The 26,890-nt window shown below is 38.3% G+C and overlaps 1 protein-coding gene and 1 long non-coding RNA gene across 2 annotated transcripts in view; both read left to right on the top strand.

Annotated features, from left to right (window-relative positions):
* The window catches only part of LOC141421230 (inhibitor of Bruton tyrosine kinase-like), a 1,912,155-nt gene that overhangs the window by 549,849 nt on the left and 1,335,416 nt on the right, over nt 1–26,890 (top strand). The window lies entirely within an intron of this gene.
* On the top strand, nt 1,007–25,675 carry LOC141421238 (uncharacterized). The gene is made up of 4 exons (XR_012445866.1): nt 1,007–1,128; nt 1,931–2,039; nt 5,590–5,646; nt 24,306–25,675. It is a non-coding gene; the product is annotated as an uncharacterized lncRNA (long non-coding RNA).

Genomic DNA, 26,890 nt, shown 5'->3' with positions numbered 1-26,890 from the left:
ACAGGAGGACTGAAGCTATGGACATTGTCTGCATGGATAGCCATAATAACCTGAATACTTACCATATTTGGAAAATTTCCCCATTGACAACCCCTTTCCCAATACAGAAATGTTGACTTTGATGACACAACTCCAAATTCCTCAGTCTTCCTTACAGGTAAGTCTTATACGTGTGACCAAAGCTCCACCATGTTAGATATATTCACACCAGGCTTGAGGCCAGAAGTAAGCAACCTAACAAAATGGGCTCCCCCACTGTGGGTGGTAGCAGGTGTGTCCAATTTTGATAATGGCAGCCATGCAGTGTTGGCATAGCCACATGCCTGGTACAGACGTGTAGCCAGGCTGGCTGCAGAGCCATTTCCACCAAGGTCCTGGCTTTTAATTGGAGACATTTAATTAATGTCTTCATTAGACACTTCTGTGGTTTGGTTTTGAACATTATTCCTGAAAACGTGATCTCTAGTGTGTTTCTGGAAAACCCCCATTCTTCTATGAACTAGCTAATTCCATTTAAAAAATCCTTTTTCTTGGGGCTTTGGCATCACTCATGTGGTAAATGGCCTGCCTTACAATTGCAAAGCCCTGTGTTTAAACCCCAGTACAGCCAAAAAAAAGAAAAAAGAAAAAACCTAAAAGTATAAAAATAATACCTTTTCTTCTGAAACTAAGCAGAATTGGTATTGGTTTTGTGGTTCCAACTAAGATCCTGAAGCTATAGACAATGATTTCAACTCATGCTCAAATAGTTTTTAACTCACAGTTACTAGTTACTCAATATGCACTTATTGCATGCATTCCAAGCTCTGAATTAAGGTTCCACTGAAGTTTTCAATGACAGCACCTTTGTGAATGGTGGCATCAGGGAGACAGAAAATACAAGTGAGTCAAGTGCTGGACACATCAAGATTGAGAAGCTTCTTTCAGACATCCCAAATCCAGTCTGTTATCAAATTCTGACAATTGTATCTCCTAAATGTCTTTCATATAACTCTTTCCTCCTTTCACAGACTTTTATTCATTGGGCAGAATTTCAGCTCCAGTACTTCTTATTTCTCATAGAAAATTTGAAATTGTGAATTGCTACAGCTATGTGGTTAATGACACCTTGCTGTTACCTGCCAGTGCGTAAGTTCTGAGAACCTAGAAAACACTGCCCTCCCCCTTACTCACTTGAACAACCCCTATTTGTATTTTAACCCCTAGATAATGTTTTGTCTATCTATATACTATGTTGAAGCGTTCAACTTATCCACTTGGCACTAGTTATCCTTCTAGAGCATGATGCCATGTTTTATTTACTGTTGTACTCCAGAACTTGTACTAGTGCCTGGTATGTAAATAGGAACACAATCAATACTTGTTGAAAGAACAAATGACATGTAATTATTTCTTATATTTTCACCTCCCTGTCTAGTCTATGAGCTTCCTCAGAATAGTATGATATTCAGTAATGACTTATTATACACATTACTGGAGTTCATATATGGTATCTGTTGAAGACAATTGGTCAAAATAAAAGTTATGAATTCTAAGAATAGAAACTAGGGCTGGTGACTACAGGTTGGGAATCATCAGGAAGTAGTTTGTGGAAGACATGGGAAGTTTCTCTCAGATCACTGACCATAGGGAATATAAGTGGCGTTTGGCCTCAGCTGCTGAGCCTTACAATCCTTCCCTTGCTTGTGCTGAGGCCAGTCATCACACAGGCTGCTCCCAGACAATGTCAGGTACAGAGGTGGGGGCTCCTACAATTAGTGACTTTTGTATGAGAACTCTCATACCTAACATTGCCAGTACTCCTCAGAACTGAACAACAGTCTAAGTCATCTCCATACTTCCTCATAGCCTTCACTTAGGGTCAGAGCGACATGGAAACCTGTTAAGTTTCCCAACATCTATACATTTCCTTCCCATTTTTCTTTCACAGGTATTTCCCTAAATACCTGGCTTCTGCTTCTCAAAGAATTCAGATGCACACGTGGATGATGCCGTGGGAGTAGACCAGTCATTTGAAGAAAGCCACGGAATGAAACCAGGTAAACCCAAAGAGAGAAGCTTTCAGGCCGTTAGCATTGAGGGAATGGGAAAGCTATTACCAAGAAGAAGGGGTCAGATAAGTAGGAGACAATGAGCAAGAGTGGTACTCCAGAGCAGGCCAGCACTGAGCACTTTATTTCAGAGCTTTTTTTAGGCACTACAAAAGTCAACAATTCACCAAGGAAAAAGAAGAAGCTTTATAAAACCAGTGTAATAAAAAAAAGATACTACAGTTGAGGTCAAGAACTATTTAATTGTCTTTTTATAAATGTAATATTAAAGATGAAAAGAAAGTGAATTAAAATAGAAACAATAGGAAAAGTGTATGTGTACCTGTTTAGACTCATAGAAATAACATTAAAAACTCATTTACAACTAAGGAAGGGCACTTCTGTTTTCACATGTGGTATCTCCTCTATTTTCTATATTGTTTTCCTTTTTTAAATCCCCTGTGATATCATTTAATTGTCAAATACACCAGATAGAAGCAGTGTGGGAGTGTGAATGAATGAATGAATATTTTGCTTCCTCTGAACATAGGAATTAATGTAGAAATAGTTGAGTTGGAAAAGATCCTATGCAACATAGGTAAGAGTAGAGTTACTGTAAATCACTTTCAAGAGAGAAAAGGAGACTCTGGGAACGTAGCTCAGTGGCATAGCACTTGCTTAACATGTAGGAGGGCCTAGTAGCGGGAGGAAGAAGGACTAGTAGACCACTGAAAGAAAGATGTCACACTAAATGAAGTTAGGAGTGGTGGCTGATGAAGAACATCACATCACAGAACCCTGTCCTCCTAATGCTGACTCAAGGAAATCCAGCAGAAAGCAGGCTTTGCAAAGATCCAGAGAGTAAGTTCCATGTAGGCGAGTTATGTTTGCCATTCTCAATGCTGTGTCCTCAGGGCCATAGGAGGCATTTGATAAATACTTTCCATACAGATAAATAACTGACCTTGCATATAATATGTCCAGGTCATCCTAGATGCTACAAAACATTAATAGAACAGTAAATCTTGTAAATATCACCTATTGTTCTAATTTTATCACCTCCAAAGTAATCTGATTGTAATTGATGTTCTGTGTGGCTCTATGAGGAGGAAATGCACTAACCATGCCATCTCAAGAAAATTAGTCTGTGTGACATTTTTGTTTCATAAGGCAAATTAATATATTAGTATTCTGGGTTTATACATTGAACTTATGAAATTAACATGAGCTCAGTCTTCAGAAACTGATCTATATTTTTTCTGAATTGTGCACAGACTGAATGAATTAGCTTTCTATACAAATACCTGAGACAATAAATTTATAGAGAAAAAGTTTATTTTGGTTCATAGTTTTGAAGGGTTCCAATTCATGATCAATTGGCCCTGTTGCTTTAGGTTTGTGACAAGGCAGGTGAGCATGGACACAGAGAGAGGAAGCATAAGGGGAAGAGACTGTACAATCTGCTTTGAGTATACTCCCCCAGTAACCTACACACCTCTTACTAGGCCCCATCTCTTAAAGTTTCTGCCACTTCTTCCATGGGTTGGGGGACACACATTTAATATGTGGACATTTGGTGGACACTTATCCAAACCATAGCAACTACAAAGTTCTGTTAGAAATGTAGTGTCCCTGTTCCCTCAGCATGTCCTTTTACCCATTTGTAGTCTATATCAGCTTGCTCCATTGGCAGCATTCCAAGACAGCACGAGTAGAAACTACAATGCTTTTTAAGGGCTAGGCTGCAAAACTTGCACTTTACCACTGGTACAGTCAGTTGACAATCCAAGTTCTAAGGTCAGCGCAGATTAAAAGAGTGGAGAAATAGACTAGCACTTGACAATAAGAATTACAAAATCAAATGGCTAAATTTCTAGTTTACACAGTTTGCCCTATGGCCACAATTATTTACATTCCTCCTACATGCAAACTATGCCCATTCTTGCCTAAAAAATTTCACCCCATTCTAACTCAGCGTCAAAATAAAAAACATTATCACCTAAATGTAGACCACACGCAGACAAAGATTTGTGGTCTAACTCTTGAGTGTGAATGCTATTCTAGAGATCTGCAAATTTAAAAGACCAAGCTTTGTACACTTCACAACCCAATCAGAACACTGTAAGAGGTGCTTCCATTCCAAAGCAGGAATAATGGAAGCACAGAGCAATAACTAGACCACAGCAGTTCTGAAGTCCAGCTGGGTATACTTCACCAGTTCCCTCTATTTGAGGACAGAATGGTTCCTTGATTGGAGCCCATTTTGCTTTCTAAGTGGTTCCCTAATCCATTGCTCTCCATAGCTTCCTACACCTGCCTATTAAAAAGTCTGTGGATTCTGCCTCCTAAATAGTTCTTAAAACATCCCTTCTAATCTGTGCATAATGCTGTTGTGCCTAAGACGTTTCCATTGGTTTTGAAAGTATTCTTTTTCTTCATCTAGATGTTGATATCACAGGTGTGTTTGCTTTGTGATAATTCATTGAGCTATAAACTTATGAATTACATTCCTTTCTGAATTCTTGTCTTTCCAAATTTCTGTTACCACCCCAATCTACCCATGCCTAATTATTCATTTTCTGCAAATAAATGTACTTTTTGGGACTATTTATTTTTGTTGTGTTTTGAATACACTTTCCCATTGTTTACCTTTTAACTATTACTCCTTCTTTAAAAATAAACCCAAGTGACATCTTTTGGTACAAATTTAAATTCTCTCAATGCATGTTTCGCTTGTGTGTTCAAAGCACACTGCATGTAACTCTAACACAACATCAATGTATTGCTGCACTTATTTGTTTTTCTCAGTCTTCCAATAGATGGTATATTCCACTCAGGAATATACCATGTAACATGTCATATGTTTCTTTCATTATTATCTAACATTGTTATTGGCTTATTACCATAGTCATATACCATATAATGAAATTTTAGTCAATGATGGACAGCATATAATTCCAGAAAATTACAGAACCTATTTAAGCCATTACAACCATCTTACTTTATGTTAAATGCCCTGGATGTGGTGGCATACCTGGCATTCCAGTGATAGGGGAAGCTTAAAATAGGAGAATTGTGGCCCAGGCCAGTGTGGGCAAAAAGTAAGACCCTACCTGCAAAATAACCAGAGCAAAAAAGACTGGAGATGTGGCTCAAGTGGTAGAGCACCTGCCTAGCAAGTGCAAAGCCCTGAGTTCACACCTCATTTCCACAAAAAAAGAAAGAAATGAAAGGAGTTCTAACCCCAAAGTTATTAGGAGTATAAGGAGGTGGGGTGTTTGAGAAGTGATTAGGTGATAAGGGAAACCTCATTAAAGAGATTAGTGCCCTTACAGAAGAGACACCAGAGAGCTGCCTTCTCCATTCTGCTATGTGAGGTTATAAGAAAAAGGCAGCCATCTATCAATAAAGATAATGAATTTATGATCAAGGTGGGTAAGAATGTGGGAAATAAACATGGTTGGAAAGAAAAGAAAGAAAAGGTAAATGAAGTCCAAGATGTTGAGCTTGGACTTCTTAGCTTCTAGAACTCTAAGAAGTAAATTTCTGTTATTTATAGGTCACTGAAACCTGACATATGTATGCTGTTTCATCAGAGCAACCTTAACAGACTAAGGTAAGTCTGACTCCACAAACATGCTTTCAGTACATGAATGGGGGAAGTAGATTAAGGAAACGTAATCTATGAGCACTGCTTCTGTTAAAAAAAAAAAACTTACAATCTACCTGAATAAATGAAATATAGACACATGAAAGGTAAATGAAACTACGATACAAAAATAAATGAGTCACAAGTAACAATTTGCTGAATGATAAGAATGGGCCAACTTGGGGTGTAGCTCAGTGATACAGTGCTCACCTAAAATGCACAAGACCCTAAGTTAAATATCTTCCATGGGGTACTGGTGGTGGTGAAGGAATGGATCAGAAAAATCTGTAGAAGTCAGACGACAGAAGTTGTCAGGCCATGTAGCAATAGGGACTTGGCCTAGATCTGAAATGTTAAACAGTATTTGCATTGCTAAAAAGAAAGAAGAAAGACATTCCAGTAATAGGATACTGTAAAATATTTAGAAAGTAATGATTGAACTATTTGGGGTCAGTAAATAGAATAATCCCACTAAATTATATTTTAAGATGGATGAAAATTGATTAAATAGAAAATTTGGCAAGGAAAAAAGTTCCTAGAGAAGGTTGTAAGTTATATTTTAGACATGTTGAATTTGAGGTTCTTGAAAAACACCAAACAGCTGTTTGGGAAGTGATTAGAAATCTATGCATTTCAAGATCTGCAAGCCAGGCACATGTGGACCAATGAAGCTGTCCTCAAAGAGAATGTACAATGAAAGGGCTAACAATCAGACTTTGCGGGTGTATCTAGACTTAAGTGTTAGAAAGAGGAAAGCATGCAAAATGGGAAACTTGGTGGATCTCCAGAAAATAGGATGGGTCTCAGGGAGAGTCTCGAGAGTGAAAGGAGAGAATTTTGGGAATCAAGATGTTGTTGGCTGTGGCAAATATATCAGAGACATCTAGAAAGCTAAAAGGAAAAAAATGCAATGAGTCTCTTGATTCATTTTTTAGTAGTGAAATGATGATTTTTGAGACTTCTATTTCAGTAAAGTGATCAAGACTGAAAATAGTATAGTGGGTTAAGGAGTCATTGGGAAGGTAGGCAGGCAGGCAGAGATCACTGGAGAGCAGTGGTGTGAGGAAAGGGGAGACTTGGCCTGGTGGAGAGTAAGTGATCAGCAGAGCTAAAAGAAGGTGTCATTCTCATGAGAAGTACCTGAAAATGCTGTAGGTAGATGTGAAAAAGTAGGTGTTTTTGTATTTGTGTGTTTTCAGAAAGAGGTAGAAGATATGAGAGAGAGAGAGAGAGAGAAAGAGAGAGAAAGACAAAGAACAATTGGTTAGTGGTCAAGATCCAATAACAGAAAGGCAAAAAATCAAGAGTACACAAAAACTGTGAAGGAAGAATGTCTGAAGAGTGGAAGAAATTTTGAGGTTTTTAAGCATGGACGTGAGGAGAATAAACCCACATTTCAAGACTTCGATTTTCTTAGCCAAGTAGGAAAGTTGTCTGTCTTAAATGGACAAGATGAAAATGGGAGGCTGAAAATCCATGAGATGGGCTGAGGAAACAAGTGAAGATGAATACAAAGCTTAACACTGAGATAAGAACGAGACAGATACAATATATGGATCTATAGAGAGGAATATCTGTGCATATTGTCTGTATATTAGAGATGTGGTTTGTATGTGTTTAAATAATTATAATACATTTATTACAAAATCCTATCACTCAAAAATAAACATTTTTAGGAGATGTTATGATGGATAAACCCAGTGTCTAACTGCACCTTGAGAAGAAGTATGAGCTAAATAGTTGATGGCGTTCAGAGTCTGAGAGACTGGAAGAGGAAGTGCGCCCTGGCAAATAGGAAGGACGTCAGGTTTAAGAAAGACAATGTGTGATTTTAGTTGTCAGATTTGACATAGAAAATCATAAAATTAAAGAGATAGATCCACATCACCTTACACCACTGAGGCTTTGATAATGAATTTGTGATCAAGGTGGGTAGGAATGTAGGAACTAAACATGGTTGGAAAAAAAAGAAAGAACAAGGTGAATGCTGAAACCAGAGGCTAAGGGGCCAAGAACTGTAGTTAGTGGTACAAGGAAGTCAGAAAGAAAAAGAACAAGGAATATACCAATTCCATGATTAGCTGGAAAACTGTATGTTGAGGTATTTTTAAAAAATATGCACATTTATTTTAGGGCATTAAACATTCTTGTACATTTTTTTTTTTTTTGGTGGTTCTGGGGATCGAACCCAAGCTTTTGCACGTTAGTCAAGTGCATTACCACTGAGCCATGTCCCCAGCCTTCCTTTGAGGCTTAAAAAAAATTTTTTTTAATCAGGGCTTTGATTTCACAATTCATTTTTAAATGAGGGGTGAATGTGATCAAAGTACATTATATGCATATATGGAAATATCGCAGTGACAAGCCTTTGTACAAATAATATGTACTCTAAATAATAATATTTAAAAAATAAAATGAACCACTCCACAATTTCACGTTTATTCCTCAACTTTTTCTGTGGAGACAAAAAGGAAACATTAACCTCACTCTTTGTCTTAGCCTTAAGCCATAGAATCTTTTCAGGAGCCAAACAATTTCAAAACTGAAACTTCAGCAGTCTTTGTGAAATGTGCCTTTACTTTCATTGTCTTGGTTTTCCATATTGGATTTACTTCATCACTTTTCATTGAACAATTTCTGTATCCTTCTGGAATAAGATGATATTCCTTCCCAAACAATGCTTCCTGCCAAGATATATGCAAGCAGTATTTTTTAGTGTAATATTCTCTGAGACGATCTTGGCATTTTTTTGCTTAGAGGCAGATTCAACTGAAGAGAAGCTGACCAACAGCCCAGAGCAGTATCTGTGAATAAGTTGTACCAAAGTCTGTTTTTTTTTGTACTTTGCACTCTATCTTTTTTTATGGAGGCTCCTAATTTTCTTGCCCTCAATGTGTAAGACAAGCTACCAAGAGAAATAAGTATAGTAACTTTTATGCACAAACTAAATGTTCTGGGGTCTTTATGAGACTGCATTTACAAAGTATTCTTCCCTGAGTTTTTCGGTGACTGAGGGATGTGAAAGGCTCTTGAGTTATTTTTACAAAATAATGCAGGCAACTAGACAAAAGTTCTTTAGGTGCAACCAAAATGTGTAGTGATCATAGCTGTCAGGTATGATTAGCAATATATCACAAAGTTTGAAAGCAACATTTTAGTATTTTGTTCCACACATTAGTACTGTTAAAATTAAATTCTCTATCAGTTCTATTTCAAATTATTCTTAGAACCACTTAGAAACAGCTTCTTTCTCTGAAATATTTTTTCTGCCTCTCAGTCATGCATAACAGAAAATTATTCTGCATCTCATCCAAGCTCAAAAAAAACAATCCCAGTTTTAAGTGCTAAAATGGTGCCAAGAAAATACTCAGAATAGAAGCCTCAGGACAGAGAGATCATTTTGTTCAGTAAGGGTAAATGTAGTACTACAAGTTAGCATAAACCAAATTGATCAGGTTGTTATTCAATTCCAATTTGAAACTTTCAAGAGCTGGGTAAAAAGGAAGGAGGAGACAACACCTGCAGGAAGTTTTCTCCTGTATCCATGCCTGCTGGTGACTTCTAAATATATATCCTGAGACAGTGTTGCTGGGTATTGTTGACGTAAATTTATTTGTTTTAAAAATATGTTTTCGTTCTTTTTGGCTTCATTTACTAAGCAAAAATATTTGAGTAGTTACTTTGTGCATAGTTTTGTGTTTAAGGGTAGCTGGAGGTTAAGATGATGACAGGCAAGTTTATGTCATGAGACCCCCAGCAGTAGATGTTTGTGGGTGTTGGAAGCCACATGGAGTGGGTAGGCTCAGCCAGCGCATGGTTGAAGAGATCATGCCAAAAACTGTCTCATGCAAGTGCAGCCTGTTGTGTTGCGAGCAGCTGCTGTCAATATGGAGTAATCCTGATCCACCCAGACCCCAAACCAAACTACCAATTTCTACTAGGATGAAAAGAATCTCAGAGTGCTTATCAAGTATCATGAAGTCATTTCCATACTTATCTGAAAACAATCTTAAGCTTGCAGCATTATGGAATTTCAAAGCTAAGCCTATGCTTGAATCCTATTTTTCCAGGAATGGTAAACTAGGGTAGGTGTTCCTTATATACAGATGGTCTATTGGTTGCTGGTTAATTGTGCATATTTGTGAGTTAAAGATAAAAAGTTTGATGTTGAATTACTTTATTCTTACAATCTTAAAACTCACCTCTTTGGAGGGTATATTTACTATTCTCTTTTTTATTTCATCATTATTAATGAAAATGGATTTCTGCCCCTTGATTCAGAAAAGAAAACCCTCTTGGATCAGAGTTAAAAGTAAATTCATCCAGAACTTTCATATAAAATATTCCAATTTGGTAGAAGAGTAAAAAAGTTTTCTTCCAGCTATACTTTCTGTATCCATGTAATCTTGTAAGTCTGTTTTTTTTTTTTTCAACTTTCTTTTACCTTGTGCAATTGCTTGTGAGCTATCTCCTTTGAGTGTCTCAAAGTCACCTAGGTTCAACTCTCTGGAATTGAACACATTGCATTGCTCTGCCAAACAAGAACTTCCTTCTGCAGTAAATATCTTAGGTAATGGTAAACCTTCCTTGGAAAACTCTTCTGTATCCTTCATAGCCCAGCCTAAATGTCATGTCCTCTCCTCTGCCTTTCTAGCTTCTAAAAGTGAAATTAGCTGTTTCTGTAGTTTCATGAGGCTTGTTCATACTTTTGCTGTTTTATTTACACATCATTTCATGATTCTGAGCTTCACAAATGCAGGGACTCTACCTTGTTCCTTTGCAGCTTCAATACACATGGCATAGGTTTGTCACTAAAAAGGTTTGCTGAATCAATTTACATGTATCTGCTACTGTCTTTCTGTCCTTTGTCTTGAAGTATACATCCCTCAGTGGTAGGATATGTTGATTTGCTGTGTACAGAATGTCATTAACAAGCTGTTTGATTCTGATTAAATCTCTTAATCACCTGGATTTAGTTCCTTCATTTATAAAGCATAGAAGAGATGTTATTTCCTTTCTTAATAATAGTATAAGTATACATGTATTTCTTCTTTTAAGTTCTTTTTACTTTTCTTATTCCCAGCTCTATTTTTCCTCCTCCCAGGCTCTATTTTGAGGTTTGGCTCAAAAGGAGGGTTGAAGACAATAAAAGATTTTTAATTCTGAAGAAAAAGATGTTAGGGGGAGCAGAGGCACTGTCTTCAACTACAGAAAGGACTTTTTGTTGAGAAGAACTGTGTCTGGTTACTGTAGGAGACAGGATTAGGACTAATGGATAAAAGTTATGAAGAAACATCCAGTCATCACATAGCATTTGATATGCATATTATAATATACATATATATATATCTTACACCCAGACTTATGAATTGTTAAAACTCCATAGAACACTCACAATTCCCCCAAATTTGGAGACAAATCAGGTTTTTAACATTTTGTTTTGCCAAATAAAAATACCAAGCCATACCAGGTGTGGTGGTTCATGCCTGTAATCCCAGGTATTTGGGAGGCTAAGACAGGAGAATGGTGAGTTCAAGGCCAATCTGGGCAATATAGCTAGACCCTGCCTAAAAAAAAAAGGAAGAGGGAGAAGGAGGAGAGAGAGAGGGAGAAAATCAAATAGCAACAGAAAACCATAACTACTTTCTGCTATAACCATTATTTCATAAAAGAAGATTTTATAAAAAAAATAGGAAAGTCACAACAAAGAATAGATCCTTTTTGGGGGGAGGAGGTAAGTATAGGGCCGACCTTACAATAATATAAATATATATATGTATCCTTTACATTTTCTCCCCTAACTTTGCTTAGATTTGGTGAACATCAATGCTGATTTGAGGATCAGTAGATCAGCATTTGAGCATCAGTGCCTTATTAAAACTGACATGCCACAATAAGGAGTCAATATATACATATATATTTTCATGAGTACTTTTAATGTGAAGGCTTGTATGGGTCTACAAAGACATTTTTTGACAAAAACATTTTAAAACCTGATATATGGTTATGTTGCTTTGACATTTTTTTATAATCAGAGTTATGTTTTTGAGCAAGTTCCTTGGTTGTGACACATTTTCTCTTTCAATCTCTAAAACAATTCAGTGTGTGTTGGTTTGGAATTCTGAACATAAATATAATGTTGGGGTTTGGTATGGGTACAATTGTAGCTTTATAAAACCTTAAATAAGAACATGAAGATACCATGATCCAGGAGATCCACAGCTTTGTTTCTTGTTGATACTGGTTTCCAGTTTAGGATCAGCTTGACCTGCTCAGAATCAGGGTCAGCAGCTTGGCTTCCTGAGGGGGGGAATGGGTGCAGGGTTAATGCTGGGTGGCCTGAGATGAGAGCAGAATCTGTCTCTTAGGATAGGGGCAAAACTCCTGCTTGAATAACAGGATCCTAGCATGAAGGCCTAAGTGGGAGACTTTGACCTCTGCAGGTTTGTGGTAAGACTTCTGCAGTAAATTACAAGAAAATTTGATTTCCCCAGTTTATGAGACTCGGTGATTTTGACAGCCTCCAGGAGCTGTGGAAGGCTCCTGGAATAGTAGCATAAATAGGTATGAAGTTTTTACTGTCACATTTGCTCATGTTCTCCTGAATGTAAGATACTTTAACAGAAGGTGCTTCTAGGAGCGTTTTTTTTTTTTTTTCTTTTTCCTCTAGGCAATTAGGTTATACTCAGGAAGTTGCATATAACATCTTGTAGTCATAAATATAGGGCTCTGACTATCTTCCACTTAAGGACAACTCTAAAAGTATAAGATAAATAAAGCATTTCAAATTAAAATCCTCAGTTATTATTATGCAGTATTACAATGACCCCCTTTGTGAAGGTAAGGAAATTGTCATGCTAAATGACATACTTGAGTTATAGTTACTCAAAGAAGGGTAAATAAGTCTTGTAAACTGAGAAGTACAGGCTTCCAGACAGACATATCAAATGTTTGAGAAATTAGGAATGTAGATTCATTTTGGGGATGAAAGACCAAGAAACATTTCCTTTTTCTCCTTCTAAATAATATTTAACCTATATGTGCCAAGCTAGTCTATCACTTTCCCATCCTATCCGCTGGTTGAAAAGAACTTTCACAAACTCTTTCCAGAAATTAGAATAATGATCACAATAAAATCTCACAAAGCTTCTCTAAGCCAGAGGCATTGCCATTTATTGAGACCTTGATGTATGTGTCCTGGCAGCCCAACCACAGAGCTAAGTTATAATGCTTTGCAAGAGCCAGGTGGAAATCCCCAGGATTCAGCCTGACATGCTGGAGACACTATGTACTTGTGAAGAGACGCTTTCTGAAAGCCTGAATCTTACCCCTACACTAAACTCCAGATAGGTCTGTGACCTTCTAAAGTTCTCTTTGGTAAACATAATGTAATAATTTGTATTATTTAGAAATTAAATTCCAAGGGAAAGGGGGAATTTTATTTCTATTATCTCCTTCACTAAAGGAGAGAACAGTGTCCTTATAAGGGTGTCACTACACACATGAAATAGAGATTTTTAAAGGAACTATCTGGGTAATTCAAGCAGCCAAAATTTTCCTTTTCTGTGAAATACACTGATTAGTAAAGTAAGTGTTGGCAAGTGTGTGTGTATTGTCTTTTCTTCTCTGTGGGAGGCAGGAGTGGTTTCTGCACTAATTATTTGAATAATTGCCTCCTTTCTCTGTCTCTGTGGGCAAACAGCCCATGCCCCTGGCTATCTTATTGTTGTGGGTTTGCTTCTCTTCCAAACAATTATAAATTATTTGAACTACCTTATAATATTTGTGCTCAGTATTCCTAGATATGGCAGAAAGTAACCTATTGTTCCCATTTAGAAGATGGAGTAAAGGGTCTGAAGAGTGATTATGTGATTGTCACTGGCGGAGGCAGGACCAGACCTGGCTCTTGTGACTCACAATCAGGTGCTCTTCCTCCCACATGGCACTGTAGAATGTTTTTCTTGTTGCCTAAAATTAAGGCTGAATCCAATAAAAGCCAGCAGGACTAGTTCTCCTGGTAAAAGTGTTCCTTCTTACTGATGAATGTCTAAGAAACCCAAGATAAAATTATGCCAACTTCAAAGCCAACCACTGAAAGGTCTCACGGGGGCAAGCTGGCAGGTCTACTTATTGTACTTGGAAATACAGACCCATTCACTTCTACTTACAATTCATTTGTACCTATTGGCAGCAGAATATGCCACCTGCAAACACACCGCTTCAGCGCAAAGATTGTTTTGAACTAAAGACACTTAAAAACAAAAAACAAAACAAAACAAAAAAACCAGCAGGTGCAAGAAGCGTGTTTGGATCCTTCCCTTTTCTTCTTAAAAGAGCAGATAAAACCTCCCCGTGGAAGATGTCCTCCCTGCGTTAGAAGAAAAATACCATTCTTATCATCAGGGTAGGAAGGTGGGACTGACAGAATTCTGTACAAATAGAACTTGTTTCAGTCTTCCCACATAATTCAGGTACTTTTCTACCATTGCCTCTATGGTCAAACTAGTATCAAAGTATTTTGATTTTGTATTTCTTCAGGTCTTCATTTCCTTCTGGCGGAATCCTATGTCAGGTAAAACTTATGCTAATTTGTATGCTTTTCTGTTTAATTCTCAGGCCTGCTGAAAAACTCACAGAGGATAGAGGTAAACTTTTACCTTTGCTACATTACTGTTTTCTAAGGCATCCTTTTTCTGGTGCCTTGGAGTCAGGATCGTTTGTAAAGCACTGCACTGAATTTCTCTGCTTTCCAACCAGGTTGAGGCTGGCTGAACTGTATTAATCAGAGGCTGCTTTGGTCACCATATAGGGTAATACATTAAGTTACCAGCCTGGTGTGAGAGAAGTATCTTTTGACTTTTCTGCAGTGCACCTAAAAGGAGGTGATGGCCTGGCAGATAATCAATACCTCTTAGGGCAGAAATCAATGTGCCCAATCAGGTAATTCCCTGATCAGATTTTCCCTACAGCAGAGTGAAAATTTGCCCAAAGAAATCACTGAATGGCCTGTTCCACCTTCACAGGTGAGGGCATTTCTGTTGGGACAGTCTGTTATCAGCTGGTTCCCTGGGCATCACACAGGAGAAGGACTTCTGTTCTTGCTGCTGACATTGCCGTGGATTTAGATTTTGAATCACATCAGCAGATGTCCTATATTTTCACTTTAATTATGTTTCTGTGTTGTTTTGTGGTTAGACATAAAGTGGATTGTAGGGCTGATCAATAAACTAAATAAATAAGGAGGAATTGACCACATCACTTATCAAATTAGCAGTGGCATTTATGATATTGAGTTAACTGAATTATGTGGACAGTGTGCAGACTTCACTTAATATCATATCAATGTGTACTGGTCATCCTACTTGTTGGTGGCATAGATCACAAACATTTCATTTGGCACAAACTAAACACAAAGGACTAAGTTGAACTCCATATGTTTTTTTATTTCTGGAGCTTTTTACTTCATATACATATTTGAGGCTTTGTCGTCGTCAACATTACTAAAGAACAAATGGTTTGGTTTTGACTCTACTGAGTTGGATTCGTTTCGTACTGCATGATTCTCTTTTAATTTTTGCTATTTTACTGAATATTATGTGTATACAATGTAGAAAATAGTATATAGTAATGGTGACTATTTCCACCTGCAGGGTTTTATTTGTATGGTGGCCCTTGTATTAATAAGTAAGAGTGGAGGTAGATGTTTCTTATCTCTGAACAAAGATTATCAATGAAGAAAAATGGCTGGGGAGATGTAAGCATCTTTCTGTGTGTTATGGATATGATTTGGGAAGGACTCCTAAACAGGCCAGGGCTAGTGATTCCAGACATTGTGCCATTTTCACCTTTGTAGTCTCTTGAGAATTTACAATCCCATCTTCTGGTTGTACAAACATAAAGACTGAAGAGAAATAGAGAGGTCAGACAAAAACTGCTTGTCATGAAGATTAAACAAAAAGCAAAGTAATTCCACTAACCATGAATGTTAGGGTAGGGTGGGAGAAAATTTATGACTGGCTGCTTTTCTCTCTCTGAAATGATACTCTTCCCTGAGCAAAACCCCATGTGTTTCTGTAAATGCTTTGAACATGACCTTAGTTAGTGGAATTTTTTTCCTGAGAATACTGACATTTTTCATCTCAGAGGAAAGCAAAAGGATCCACATTTTTTTTAAACCTAGACTGAATTAAAGTTCTGGCTTCTAACCTTCTAAAGTCCTTTGACAGTTTATCCATGTATCTCTTGTTTTGGTGTAAGAAGCTTTGTTGTAAGCTTAGACTCGACCTGTTGTGGTCAGGTAGACTTAGAATGTAGCTCTTTACATAATGATAAGATCACTTCCAAAGGCCTTGGCAGACCTGTCTCAGTTCTAGGGACCAACATGTCCTTCTGAGGGCTGATCTTTGAGTGACCTACCAAGACCTGGAGACATTACCAATAAACAGCTATCACCAGGTCAACTTCAGGAGGCCCCACATTCCAGGGGTGAAGGAAAGTGTGGTGAGAGCCACAAGCACTTTATTACAGTAGAAAGATTTCTAAATGTCTTCCCACAACACAAGGAAACATGACAAAGTGATACAGAGTAGGAAAGCAATTTAGAAAATAAAATACACTAATGGCAGCCATTACTATAAGGAGCACTCTTAGTATAGTAAGAGTTTACTATAAAGGAAAACAAAACAATTATAAACCAACTGAGCAGACAAAAGCTTACCAAAAAATTCATTAAATCAGTAAGAAAACATTACACTACATTTTTGCATTGTGTTTGTGATTTCCTTTTACAAGTGAAATTAGTTACTCCTTCCTTACTACTTTATTCCCTTGCATGAATTTGCAAGTTTCATACCAGGAGATTTTTAACTCCTTTTTTTCCTGACTATAGTCAAAGTAGTACTATAGTCAAGATTGCTGGAACATTCTCCAAGACTGACTAGTACCGGGCTATGCATTTTATCTACACTAGTGATCAAATCATCCATTAATGTCTGGAGATAGGCAATATTCTTATTCCCACTCTCAGGTGAAATTTTGCTACTCATCCCAATAACTCCAGGCTTAGCACTTTATCCTATTTGAGGAGTCCCTGATGTAGCCTAAGAGTGTAAGGCATCTGACCTCACTATTGGGATGTAGTGTCCTCAGGGTCAGTGACTGGCAGCTATGTGTCCACCAGTTAGCTTTTCCATCTGTACACTGGCACTTACATCCTGATTTCCTCTGCTTGGACCGCAGCCTCAGAACATTCCCAGCTCTTATGGTCAGGTCCCTGACACCATGCCTTGCCTTAGCCATTCTATCTTGATCAGCTTAATCATTTCCCTCTTCCCTGATTGGGGGCTCCTCATAACAAGCCACAAGTACCCAGGCAATTTGTTAAACCCTTCCTGCTATGTTTGCTTGTAACTGGACCCCTTTTTCCAGACTCCATGCAACAGTTTTCCTAGCTACCTTTGCTTTTCTGCCAGTGGACTGGATTGTCTCCTGGTATTTTGAATCTCAACACATTTGTTTTTTTGAGACAGGGCATTTTGCTGTGTTGATCAGGGTGGTCTTGAACTCCTAAGCGCAAGTGATCCTTCCTGAGTGCGGGGATTACAAGTGTGTACCACTTGGCTTCAGCACAAGTTCTTAATTTCCTTGCTTCTTCAGTACCAATATTCTCCTCCTCAGGAGCAGAGTTAGACTTTGTAGTGCTTTTTCTTCTTCATCTTTGTGATTCTTCTTAAAAAAACACAAAATTTTCAGTACTAACTTGGGTACAAATGAAAATACTTATTTGCAATGAGAAAAAAGATTATAACATATCTCCTTGGAGATGCACTACTCTTTCTTCAGCAATCTATTTAGGTTTTTATCAGAAATGCTTACACCACATGCTTCACGAGGTAGCCTGGCTTCTTCCTACCACACGGAATGCTCTGCAAGCCCAACAGGCAGAGAGGCCCGTAAGATGGCCTAAAGCCTAGGTGCCCTGGCTCTACAGCAAATGAATCACTGTGATTCCTTTGCTCTTGCTTGGGGTGAAGACTACTTACTCTGGCCTTCAGTTTCAGAAAAGTGAGGGAGAGAGAAAAAGAGAGGGTGAGGGAGAGAGAGAGAAAGAGAGAAAGAGAGAAGAAATAGAAGAAGGAGAAGGAGAAGAAGAAGAAATAGAAGAAGAAGAGGAAAGGAAGCAAAAGAGAAAGGAGAGAGGAAGGGAGGGATTGAGAGAGAGAGAGAGAGAATGAGAGTATGAATATGTGTGTGAAAGAAAGAGACATTGATTTAGACTATCCCTTCCAACTTATCACCCTTCTCTTCTGGTATTGGACCTCTTTCTTTCTTTCTTTCTTTTTTTGGGGGACTCTATCTTATGTGACATTTTATATTCACTAGTATTTATGGACAGACTTCTGCGCCGAAGGACTGAGTTAATCTATGGTATTTCCTATTATGTTGTGGGTTGTGGGTATGTATGAATTGATTAACCACCTTGGGATAGGGCAAGAACTTGGAACATACAGCCAGGTCTAGGAGGCTGAGGAGATGTATGGACTGCGAGACAGAGATTGGTATTAGGCGGCAGGGAGGTAAGTGACTGAGGTTAGACATCTGGTGAAGCCAGAAGCATCAGGGAGGTCACCACTAGAAAAAATTGTGATACTGAAAGGCTCATGGAACCTAGCACTGTGATCCTCTCCTTCTTGGACAAGGAATCCCCAGAAAGAAGAGCCTAGGGCCCAACAGTTGCCATTTGGCAAATTACTACCTAAAGTGACAGAGTGCCACCTGGAGTTTAGAGGAGGAATTTCAGCCCCTAGAGAACTCTTACCACTTCCGCCCCTAAGAGAGAGGAATCCAGCAAAGTTATTGGAAGAGGAATCAGTGAAGGCAATTCATATATCAGTTGAACTGCTAGAAACAGGATCAAAGTGGAAATCAGATCTTGGAAAGTCTTGCAGGCAGCCTATCATGGTAAGTTGTTTGTTGGTGGCAGAGACATCTGCCACTCTTTTCTGCGTAGATTTGAGCAAGTTACTTAATTTTTCTGCATGTCCCCTGGTGTCTTGTAAAATTCTGTTCAAAATAACTTACAGAGTTAATTTATGGTTAAATGAAGTAACATATAAATGTAAGTATAAACTATTTAGGAGCATGGACCAGATCTTGTTCTAATTTTATTGCTAGTGCCTAATTACAATAGCTAGCATTTAGCAGTCTCTTTATAAATCTTTGTTAAACTGTGCCAAATCACCTTCCACATGATAGGCATATATTATCTATCTATCATCTAGATTGGCATATAGATATATAGATCTATGCATATATGTATAATTGGATCAATCTATCTATTATCTCTTACTTTTTGAAACTGAGTGTGAGATACGTGCCAAGTGACTATAGTCCAAAAGTGTGAGGCCAGAGGATTTCAATGTCTCCTGTCCAAGCCCTGAGGGGGTCCAGCCAGGGCTTGTAACAGTAAAATGCTAGCACAGAGGAAAGATGCAGAGATGGGAATTCATCAGACTTTGACTTGTTCATCCTAAAATACCCTTTCCACTTAAGATGGTGTTAAAACCAACATTTAGAGTGATTTTCCTAAAGAATTTATCACTATTTGTTTTCACGATTCTGACTAAGTGTTAAAAAACAAGTCTTTGCTAATGTCTTCCTGGAAAAAGACTCAAGTATTCAGTGAGCTTTGCTGTTTCCCTGTTTGCCCGAGGGCACCTTTTGCAAGGGATAATGAAGTGTTCTCACTGATTCTGTATTTGGTTTCCAGACTTTGATGTGCTTAAATAATTTTTTTGGTGTTTCTTTTGATCTGGTGAAGCCTAGAATAGCCCTCCACCTCATGGAGGGGGTGGTGGTTAGTTCAGCTTTCAATGGCAGACAACTTGGGACAACAGCAGAGAGTATACCACAGGGGCCAAGAGAAGGGCTTTGGCCACAGATAAACCTGAGACTACTCATGGCTCTGACATTTACAAAGTGTATCATTTTATGTACACTATGTCTCTTCTTAAAAATCTCAGTTTAGCCAGGCATGGTGGACACACTTGTGATCCCAGCTGAGGTAGGAAGATCATAGGTCCCTTGAGTTACATAGTGAGAGCCTGTGTCAAAGAAAAAAAAAAAAGTCTCACTTTCCTCATTAGTAAAAGTGCTGAAATAATAGCTGCCTCATGGAATAATTGTGACCCTGAAATAAGGCCGACAAAATTCTCAGTACAGTGCTTGGCACAGAGTAAGTGGTGCATATGGATTAGCTGTTTATATAAGGAAGGAGGAAGGGAAGAACGTAAAGTGAGGACAACCGCCTTGCAAGGAGAGGATGGGAAAGGAGCCTTGCACGGAGTCCTGTGTGGAGTGCAGGGCTCAAAGCAGTGGTGAGAAATGTGTTTGCTGTGTAGAGTCTGACTGAGCAACGGAGGACTTTAAAGCTAGATAGTAAAGTTAACCAGATACAGAAAACTGTGGTAGATTTCTTAACACATTTCCTTTCAGATTCCATGGAATTTCTTTTAGACATTGCATTTTTAATTGTGCAAAGGGGTTTTATTGTGACATTTCCATGCCTGCATATAATGTACTTTGACCATATTTACCCCCTCTATTACACTTCTTATTTTTCCTCGCCTTCTTCTCTTCCCCTTTCACATCCCTAATAATCCCCCTTTCATGATCATGTCCTTTATCTTCCCCTACGGTCTACGTATGAGAGAAAATATGCAATACTTCTCTTTGTGGGACTAGCTTATTTTACTTGACAAGATGGTCTCTAGTTCTAGTATTTTCCTGCAAATGACATAAGTTCACTCTTCTTTATGGCTGAATATATACCCCATTGTGTACACATACCACATTTTCTTTATGCATTCGTATGTTGATAGACACTTAGGCTGATTCCATAATCACTATTGTGAGTCATGTAGTAATGACCCCGGTATTGAGGTACTTCTATTGCATGTTGACTTCAATTCTTTAGGTTATATACTCAGATGTGGTATAGCTGGATCCTATGGAAGTGCTATTTTTAGTTTCTTGAGGGATTTCCACAGTTGTTGCATTCATTTACAGTCCCACCAACATTGTACAAGGGTTCCTTTTTCTCTATATCCTCACCAGCATTTATTGTTGTTTGTTTTCTTGACCATGGTCATTCTGACTGAGGTGACATAGAATCTCAATTTAGTTTTGATTTTCATTTCCCTGATAGCTAAAGATGTTGAACATTTTTATTGGCCATTTGTATTTCCTCATTTGAAATGTACCAGGCGCCATACTTTCAAACTCTGTGGAGTAAGAATTATCCTACCTACTTAAAAAAATGATCCTATGGTTCAGAAAGATTGAAAAATGAGTATGTATTCACACTTTAAGTCTGCAGGCTCTTTTGCCTGCCAGTCTGTTTGGATCTCTATTTGATGCTGTGCCCCAGTACTTTGCTGAACACCACAGTTTCCTGTCTGTAATATTCCCCATTGACTACTAAGTCTATGCACCCAGGCAGCAGGTGGGCCAGACTTCTATGTCCTGAGCTCTATCAGTCTGATCTGACTCTTTCCAAGTTGCTTTTCCAACAGTGGAGCTTGTTAAAAGTAAAAGTTTTTGGGCCTAATTCTAGACTTACTAAGTCAGAAGCCCTCATGTCGTGGCCACTCATGTAGGAACTTAGATCACATGGCTTTTAAGGTTGGTTGCAATTTAGACAGTTCATGGTTTGCTCACTGGTTGGTTAGATTCACAAATTATATTCAGGCCAATACATTGCTAGAGGTTTCTAAAACCTGTTCAAGAGAAAATGGAGGAACTCATCTTAGAGATCTCCCTGTGCTGTTAGAAGTCCTCTGGGATAACTTGGAAGCTCATCTGCTTATGCAGTTATCTTAGTGTTTTTAACTTGTCCTTGCCCTAAGGTGCCCATGAACCAGACCTCTTGCCATATCTGAAGCATGACTGCCAAACAAGTGGCATCTTTTGCTGAGTACAGGAGCAGAAGTCTGAGCCACTTCTGCCTATCACATCTTGGTATTAGACTCCCCAAAGAAACTACTACACAATAAAGTACTGGATGGAGCAATACTTCACTCAACCCAGGGAAGACACTGCTCAAGACCTGCTTTAGTGCTGGGTGTCAGTTCCCTGTGACAACTGACATCAGGCAATTGGTCTGCATGCAATTCTCTTATGTTATTGCTGAAGGACCCTGTTTCCTCACCATAAGGGACAGATTATAGTAGTGGGGTTGGCTAGATGCTATCACACACACACAAACACACACACACATACACACACACACACAGACGTACATACATAACCAGGGCAAAGAGGTATACATTGAATCTGAAATGCTCCCACATATGGTAACAAGTCTGGCATGGGCTGTGAGGACTCTTTATCACTTGGTAAAGAAGTAGTCCAAGCCCAAGACCCAGTTCTATGTGGCTGAGAGAGTTGGAAAAAATACTCACTGAGCTGCCCTTTCCACTGGTGACCTTGTGGACAGGCTCCTGGACCACATTTGCTCTTTGCTGTCACTGTCTTGACCTTGTTTCTGATTTACTCTTAGAAATGAAGATCTGCTCATGTTCAAAGCCATCACTATCAAAGCCTTGTCTTTGAACTCTTCTGAAGAATAATGTGAGAACATCAGAGATTTAAATGTCTTTTAACATACTGTAAAAAAAAAAAGAGATAGATCTGTCTCCATTGAATCATCTAGGTTCATTAGTACCTGGGATAGGTCTTACTGATGTTCACTTTTGTTGATGTACTAAACATTTAAAAAAATTGATCTTCTCAACTAAGAAATTTGAAAATTTTTAAACATATTAAACTTTAAACTTCCACACAAGTAACTGTTTCAGAATTTTATATATTTGTGCACCATTTTACTTTGCCGTCTTCGTATGTCAGAGAGTGCTTTGAATCAGTGTTAGTGTTTTTATTCCTTTTGAGCCTCTGTATTTGTGCAATGCTGAGAGTTCCTGTGGTAATAAAATATGGTTTTATTAAAGACCAATAAATCCCTCCACTGTTCTCATACAACCCAGAACAAGATAGTTTTGTAAGTCCTGGTTTTATAGACATTCGAGTTTCTAACATTTTCTGAATTATAAAAATCAATATCATGAGTAATGCTAATAAAATCACTTAGATTCCCATAACGAAGAATATCCTGTCATAAAGTATTAAGTCACCAATTTATGAGGAACATTTTGAAGAGTACTGAGCTGGAATTAGTTATCACCACTCCAACAATAGCAGGACAGCCAGACTTGGAGGGAGACACAGTCTGTCATCAGATGCCTTACTGGGGATATTTTAGTTTGCTTGTTATGTTCATCCTAGTAAACATCTTTGCCCACCTCATTAATATCAGGCTGCTCTGTCCTTGTTCCCAAGATGTCATTCCCAGGCCTTATCTGGAAGAAACAAATAAGTGTGCCTCCATTTTAGACACACTGGGTGTTTGGCCTCATCAAATGAACATTGTCTCTAATCATATGATAGAACAGGTGAAGAGGTTTGTTTATCTAGCCAACTTCTCATCTCTTTACCAGAGACTCTCTAAGCAAGTAAAGAAAAGACACAGGTATTGTGTCTCTAAGGTGAAGTGCACCCTGTTAATAGGTTTTTAGTGTTTCAAGTGGAATAAGGAGAGAAGAGGGTATTTTTCCCTTGTTCCAATATGGAATGCTCTGAGGGTGGTCAGGACATAAATTTGAAGTTACTGGAGTAGATTTCCATTTGATTCATAAAGAAGCCAAGTAGCCATAAGCAGAGACAGAGAAGTTGAGATAGATGTAGGAATTGGGAGAACTGGGTACACCAAGTTCCACAGAAACTGCAGAAAGTTTTTTTCATTAGGGAGTATTCAGTTCCCAAACCAACTCACATGTTCTTTCTGCCTTTTCATTTTTCAAAGAAATTCTGAAGGGCTGAAGGAATGGCTTAAGTGGTAGAGCACCTGCCTAGCAAGCACAAGGCCTTGTTTTCAAACCCCAGTACTGTCAAATACAAATGAAACAAAACAAAACAAAGAAATCCTGAAACTTACATAATTATTAGCTCTTAAAATGGTTATTCATGTACTGTAGACCATAGTAGTTATTAATTAAAAGGAAATTTATTTCAAGATATTAAAACACATTTGAAGCCATATTAATTACAAAATGAAAACAAAATAAGACAAAGTACCTAAGAAAAATGTATAAAACTTCTTACTGCATGAGAAAGAAAATGAATTTAAAATTAGAAGTACCAAATCTGTCTTCGCTTGACAGTCCTTGGAAATTCCTGTCAAAACATACAAATATTTTTTAATTATAGGAGCTCTGATCAAGGTATAGGAAGGTGATTTACTGGAGTTGGAGAGGGTTTCTACAACCTGCCACATCAGTGGTGTTGGAGTAAGCGCACAGTCATGGACTCTATTGCTCATACTCTGGCTTGGAAAAGTACACATCATTTGGCGGAAGACGTGAAAACACTCTGTTACCAGCATAGTTTGTGCTAGCTCAAGAATTCCAACCAGGAAGTCAGACAACTGCATTCCTACTTGCATGATGACAATGCTCTGTAGGCAATCAGTTCAGTGTTGTTCTTTTCTCTTTGTTCTCTTTATTTCCAATTAGACAGTATATATGCTAGAAGAAGCTGTGATCTATGTGTGAACCAGTGCAGTGCAATGTTAAGGAGTAATTGTTGACAGCACTGTGAATTGAGATTGTAAGTGTGACACTTGGGGAAGAGACAAGAAGAGTCGAGAAGTATGAGTGAATGAATAGATGTGGGAAGGTGCATGGAGCTTCATGTCTTGTCTTTGGAAAAGAGGTAAATACACATTGTCCCTAAATTTCTAACAAAATCGAGAGATTCTGGCAGTGAGAGAGATTCAGTTATTTAGCCAGAAAGTATTAATTGAGAACCTATTAAGTGCTAAATGCTGTTTGATGGTAGAGAAATACCAGTAAAGAGGAGAGACTAAATCCTGGTTGTATTGGGGAGGGAGAGACAAGAGCCCAAACCACTGAAAAATATAATTTTTGATAATCATCAGTACTACAAAGACAATAAAATGGGGAGGTATGGCAGGGTGACTGGGGCTCCTCAGACCACATCATAGTAGCTACAACACACACTATGCTCATGGCTACAGGGCCAGTCCACAAGAAATCAGAACAAATTGGGCAGAAAAAAATAAAGTTGCTATTATTCATTTTATTGTTTGATCCTCAACATGTCTTATTAGTAGTCACTATTGCCATCCTGTTTTACAGATGGAAAAAAAAACTAAGATAATAAGTGGGCAAATACAGATTCTTGAGAAAAAAATACAAGGAATATATTATTATTATGCTAAATTCATAATTAATGGAATAAATACACTAATTAAAGGAACAAAATTTAGATACCATTTTCAGTTGTTCATATTTTCAAAGTTTAAAAAGAGCAAATTAAGTACAGAAAGGAGCAAGAAACACTGTGGAAGTAATAGGTATAGGCAAGGACTTTCTCAATAGAACCCCAGCAGCCTGGCAACTAAGAGAAAGAATGGACAAATGGGACTTCATAAAATTAAAAAGCTTCTGCACAACAAAAGAAATGGTCTCTAAACTGAAGAGACCACCCAGAGAGTGGGAGAAAATATTTGCCAGCTATACATCAGACAAAGGGCTGATAACCAGAATATACAGGGAACTTAAGAAACTAAACTCTCAAAATCAATGAACCAATAAAGAAACGGGCAACTGAACTAAATAGAACTTTCTCAAAAGAAGAAATTCAAATGACCAAAAACCACATGAAAAAATGCTCACCATCTCTAGTCATAAAGGAAATGCAAATCAAAACCACGCTGAGATTCCACCTCACCCCTGTTAGAATAGCCATCTTCAAAAACACCACCACCAACAGGTGTTGGCGAGGATGTGGGGGAAAAAGGAACCCTTGTACACTGCTGGTTGGAATGCAAGCTGGTGCAACCACTCAGGAAAAAAAATATGGAGACTCCTCAAAAATCTAAACATAGATCTGCCATATGATCCAGCAATCGCACTCCTGGGGATATACCCAAAGGAATGCAACACAGGTTACTCCAGAGGCACCTGCACACCATGTTTATTGAAGCACTATTCACAATAGCCAAGCTATGGAAACAGCCAAGATGACCCACTACTGACGAATGGATCAAGAAAATGTGGTATCTATACACAATGGAATTTTATGCAGCCGTGAAGAAGAATGAAATGTTATCATTCGCAGGTAAATGGATGGAATTGGAGAACATCATTCTGAGTGAGGTTAGCCTGGCCCAAAAGACCAAAAATCGTATGTTCTCCCTCATATGTGGACATTAGATCAAGAGCAAACACAACAAGGGGATTGGACTTTGATCACACGATAAAGCGAGAGCACACAAGGGAGGTATGAGGATACGTAAGACACCCAAAAAAACTAGACAGCATTTGTTGCCCTCAATGCAGAGAAACTAAAGCAGATAACCTTAAAAGCAACTGAGGCCAATAGGAGAAGGGGACCAGGAACTAGAGAAAAGGTTAGTTCGAGAAGAATTAACTTAGAAGGTAACACACATGCACAGGAAATCAATGTGAGTCAACTCCCTGTATAGCTCTCCTTATCTCAACTAGCAAAAACCCTTGGTCCTTCCTATTATTGTTTATACTCTCTCTTCAACAAAATTAGAGATAAGGGCAGAATAGTTTCTGCCTGGTAGCGAGCGGTAAGGGGGGGGTAAGGGAGGGAGTTGGGGGGGGTAAGGGGGTGGGGAAGGGGGGAGAAATGACCCAAATGTGTGCACATATAAATAAAATAAAAATAAAAAAAAAAAAAGAAACCTGCTCCAGGCAGAACTGCATCAGGCAGAACAGAATTCGGTTTCTCCTGTGCACCAGCAGGCTCCAGCCTGTGCTATAAGTACCTTTAGTCTCTATTCCCTAGCAACTGCTTTGACTCTGAACTTCACATTGACCTGCTGTTTTTCTCCAAAAGTCATTTTTTATACTTTCTCCATCCCATTAATTTACATTTTAATGCTTACTGGGGTTCATGACACTGTAAGCTTTTTTATAATAGGTACTAAAGTACTTTTGCAAAAATTTTCATAGATGAATGAGAGGCAATGCTCCTGGGGCGGTTGTAATCACACCATATGTCCCTGGTATGTAGTGTATATATGAGGCAAAATTCAGAAGCTAAT

The sequence above is a fragment of the Castor canadensis genome, chromosome 3 (genome assembly GCF_047511655.1).
Source record: "Castor canadensis chromosome 3, mCasCan1.hap1v2, whole genome shotgun sequence".
In the NCBI taxonomy this organism is placed as follows: Eukaryota; Metazoa; Chordata; class Mammalia; order Rodentia; family Castoridae; genus Castor; species Castor canadensis.
This window is presented reverse-complemented; position numbering and strand designations above follow the sequence as displayed.